The 4,934-nt window shown below is 42.8% G+C and overlaps 1 pseudogene; it reads left to right on the plus strand.

The window, feature by feature from the left end:
• The first annotated feature begins 4,247 nt into the window (after positions 1–4,247).
• Positions 4,248–4,345, plus strand: LOC129457873 (uncharacterized; annotated as a pseudogene).
• Positions 4,346–4,934: the final 589 nt, after the last annotated feature.

The following is a 4,934-nucleotide window of genomic DNA, read 5'->3' on the forward strand; positions in this document are numbered from 1 at the left end:
TGAACATTTGCCAAGGCCCAACTCTATACCAAACATCTTGCTAGATCCTAGAGGCAGCACGTAGAACAGTATCAGGCCCCAGTATTTGTGCCAAAAAAAAAAGTTGAATAAGTAAATAATCATATTAATTACTATTGTCAGCATAATGCTTGGTGTACAGTAAGTGCCCAATAAATGCTATATCTGTCTAATTCTTCCAATGGCTCTAAAACATAATACTACCACAGTATTCATCCTTACATATAAGAAAAATAGAGGCCAGGCATGGGGGCTCATGCCTGTAATCCCAGCACTTTGGAAGGCCGAAGCAGATGGATCACTTGAGGTCAGAAGTTCAAGACCAGCCTGACCAACACGATGAAATCCCATCTCTACTAAAAATACAAAAATTAGCCAGGTGTGGTGGTGTGTGCCTCTAATCCCAGCTACTCAGGAGGCTGAGGCAGGAGAATCTCTTGAACCCGGGAGATGGAGGTTGCAGTGAGCCAAGAAGTTGCCACTGCACTCCAGCTTGGGCAACAGTGTGAGATTCCACCTCAAAAAAAAGAAAAAGAAAAGAAAAGAAAGAAAGAGATAAAGAGGAAAGAAAGAAAAAAAGGAAAGAAAGAAAGAAAGAAAGAAAGAAAGAAAGAAAGAAAGAAAGAAAGAAAGAAAGAAGGAAAGAAAGAGAGAGAGAGAAAGAGAAAGAAAGAAAGAAAGAAAGAAAGAAAGAAAGAAGAAAAAGAAAGAAAGAAGAAAGAAAGAAAAATAGTTTAAAGAGTTTAAGTCACTCACTGTAAATTACATAATCAATAAGTCACACAGCCAACCTAAACTATAAATCCATAGTTTGTGCCCTTAACCATTTTGTTACACTGTTTCTAAACAAGAAAATGAATAAATGAGAACAAAGATAAGTGTCTGTCCCTGAAAGTTTTACAATATAGTAGGTGACTGACATGCAGAAACAATTACAATTCAAAGTAATCTGAGCTGGAGGAACTGGGAAGGTGTTACACCCAAGGTAATATTTGAGCTGGATACCAAAGATGGAGAAGTTCAGACAAGCTAATAGACAAGGAGAGGGGATTCCTAGCTAAGAAGGTGGCATATTCAAGGGCACGATGGGCAGTGCCACACCACCAGGAAATGGACCACATCACAGGAATGAGAAATTCCTTGTAATTTCTTACACCATGTAACTGGGCCAAGAACGTCCTCCATTACAATAAAGTAGCCAGGAGTGGGAGGAGAAAGGCAGGCACCTTGGGGGCCACATGTCGGTCAAGGCTAGTATTTATTCTACAAATCTTTATTAAGCCTATTTACCAAGTCTAGCTCTGTGCTGGCCCTGGGGCTATAGTGATGACTAGTAGGGCATTGCAGGCCTGTGCTATAAGCTTCACAGGCCAGTCTGTCTCAGATAGAAGCTGCACAGTCCAGCCAAGGCTCAAGAAGAAATCCTAGCCATATGACTGACCTTTAGGAAGATTTTGAACTAGTGGCCAAATCACTGGGGCAGAAATCCATCCTCTACTCAGCCAGTCTTTGTCCTGGTGGGCAGCCAACCATGTCGAGTTGTTTCACTGGACCTCAGGGTGTCCAAGAGAGGCTGCGTCAGCAGATGCTTTATCTGAAGACATCCTCACTGCCCTTATTTTTCCTGGTCACTGAGTGCTTTCACCATTATTGCACTAGTGTCAGAAGCTGGGAAAAAAATCCTGGTAGCATAACCATATGAGCAGTGGTGTTTAAGGGCTGGCTGAAAAGGCTTCAGAGGCTTGCAAGAGGATCAAGCGTCCATGAAGCTTGTGTCTGCTTGGCTCTGCTTCAAAGGCCACTAAATTCCTGCCAGAATTAAGGAGAGAGATTCCTCAAAATCATTTTCACTCAAGGTGTGCCAGGATTAGGCAAAGATTAGGTCCATCATGCACAACTTGTGTTACTATGCCTCTTTCTCTTCCTGGGATCAAGCTGTCTCAGGGATGTTATGATTGGCTGCAGAGGGATGGACAAAGTGGGCCTAAAATCTGCATCAGTAACACTAAAAGGTAAACTTTTCAGATCTCCAACAGGCTGAACTGACCCTCCAGAAACAGACAAATTTGCCAAAAATCAATCTATCAACAGTCAACATGCAAAATAACCAATTTTCCAAAAGTCCAATAAACTTGAAAAATTTACCAAATTCATACTTTGTTTTCTAGATGCCCCTACATATTACCCTGCTTCTGCCTCCACCACTTGAATATTCATCTTCAAATTTCTATCAAAATGATCGATGGAATTGAACACTCAATGAACTGGTCATTCAGTGAATTGATTCTTAGCTAACTAATTTTCCACAAACAGTCCCTCACCTGGTGCATACACAGGCTTATGAATCGCTCTCCTGTTCTACAACTGGAGTTTGAAAGCACCTGTTAGAAAGGGGTTCAGTCCTGATCCACATAGGCAGGTCTGAATATGGGAGGTTTGTCACCATCATCTATTGAGAGACAACATCCTTCCTCAAGGTGGAAAAGAAGCTTTAATGTTGAAAGCTTGCCTGCTGTTTGTTTACTTGAATTTGGGTGCTTTCTCTGACCTCGCTGAAAAGTCATGATGAAAGAGCAGGCTCTTGGCAGGTGTGTACGTTGTAAGTGACATGCTTTAAAAACACCTCGTGTAAATCAGATATTGCCATAAAATGGAAATTGCAGCTACAAATTGCATACTTATTACAGCAGTGTCTGATATATGAGGCAATGTTGATGCTACATAACAGGTAGCCTGAGAAATAGAAAGTTACATGTGGCACATAAAAGATAATTATTTTTCAATCTGCAATAATACAATCTCTCTTATTTTTGACATCACAGAATCCTACATTAAAACTGGAAAGATTCTTACGGACATTATCCAGCCCTTCATTTTACAGCTAAGAAGGCTAAGGCTTGTGAAGGGATGAAATCTGCCCAAGGTCACCCAGAGCCTGGCAGCGCTTCTTCCTTGACATACCTCCACCATATGGAGGCTCCATGGCTCTGTCCACTTTCCTTCCTGAGTCTGTGGAAGCAGAAAGTCTACTTGAGTCTACTCCACACGAGGGACCAGAGACAAGGCAAGAGACACACGGCCCCTGCCATTAAGAAGCTCACATTGGCCGCACTGATGAGGAAGCTGAGCCCCAGGGAGTCCCCACAGGGAGCAGTGACAGAGGCAGGTCAGATTGCCTCCCAAGCCCCTGACTCTGGGCCCACAGGGCAGTGCTGCCACAGCCCAGGGGCAGAGGTGTGTGCCCTGGCCCCTGAACTCCCTGAGTACATTTTTTTAAATTCTCTTAAAAACGTGAGAGAGTCAATATCCTATTGTACTATAGTTTTACAAAATGTTATCATTGGGAGAAACTGGGTAAAGGGCATATGAGATCACTCTATTATTTCTTACAAATGCATGTGGAGCTACAATTATCTCAATATAATGTCAATTTTAAAACTATGGGAGGATTTTCAAAATGGCATAAAATGGTATATCCAGTCAAGATAGAGCTGTGGTTGGCTCACAAACCACTCTCACTCGAGCCTCACTTGAAAACAAAATAAACATCTCCCTAGAGAAGACCAGAAATGGATCAGCTGGGTGATGGACACCCTAAAAGCCCTAATGTGGCTGGGCTCGGTGGCTCACACCTGCAATCCCAGCACTTTGGGAGGTTGAGGTGGGTCGATCACCTGAGGTCAAGAGTTCGAGACCAGCCTGACCAACATAGTGAAACCCCGTCTCTACTAAAAATACAAAAATTAGCCCAGCAGAGTGGTGCATGCCTATAATCCCAGCTACTCCAGAGGCTGAGGCAGGAGAATCACTTGAACCCAGGAGGCAGAGGTTGCAGTGAGCTGAGATCGCGCCATTGCACTCCAGCCTAGACAACAAGAGCGAAACTCCATCTCAAAAAAAAAAAAAAAGCTCACATTTGGGTGCAGTGGAAATATAATGCTACAATGCTTGGGCTTTGCCTCTGCCTCTGCCTCTGCCTCTGCCTCTTCCTCATTCTGTGTCCTTAGGCAAGTCATCTAATCTCATTGGGTTTCAGTGTCTTGGGTTTTTTTTTTTAAAGATGGGGGCTCACTATGTTGCCCAGGCTGGCCTTGAACTCGTAAGCTCAAGTGATGCTCCTTCCTCAGCCTCCTGAATAGCTGGGACTACAGGTACACACCACTGTGCTCAGCTCTCAGTTTCTTAGTCTGCAAAATGAAGCTAATTTCACCTACCTGTCTCACAAGGGCATCATTTGGCAGCATATACACTAAAATTGGTACAATACCGAGAAAATTAGCCCCTGTGCAAGGATGACACACAAATTTATGAAATGTTCCATATTTTTTTAAAAAAGAATTAAATAAGACATTCTAGGTAGGATTATTAAAGATGGTATTTAAGCTATCAAGACCCATATTCATTTCAGACTCTACAAAAGAACCAACATTGCAGGAAGACAGTAAGTGCTGTTGCAGTTCAGTGTCAAACTGATGTGGCACAAGTCCTCAAGAACTATAGCCTTTTCTGTAGATCATCTATCCTGAAGACATTGCTCCAGATTTGTCACTCCAGAAGCTATGCAGATCTGCCCTCTCCCAGGCACTCACAGGGTCATGATTATTCACTCCAATTCAGAGTTAATTTCTGACTTCAGAATTCAGAATTCTAAGGCCATTTAGTTGTCCAGATGTGCACCTCTGAAACTGCCACCACTAATCCTATCTCACAGAATGTAAGCTGCCTGAGGGCTGGGATGTTTTGGTCTTTCATTCAACAAATATTTATGGAGAACCTACTTTATGCCCGACTCAGAACTAGCCACTGCCAGTGTTGTAATGCACAAAGAACAAAACAGACAAACTCTTGCTTTAATGGGTGTATGCAATTAAGAAATAGAAAGTGGGAGGCTGAGGTAGGAGAATGGTATGAACCCG

The sequence above is a fragment of the Symphalangus syndactylus genome, chromosome 11 (assembly GCF_028878055.3).
Source record: "Symphalangus syndactylus isolate Jambi chromosome 11, NHGRI_mSymSyn1-v2.1_pri, whole genome shotgun sequence".
Classification (NCBI taxonomy): Eukaryota; Metazoa; Chordata; class Mammalia; order Primates; family Hylobatidae; genus Symphalangus; species Symphalangus syndactylus.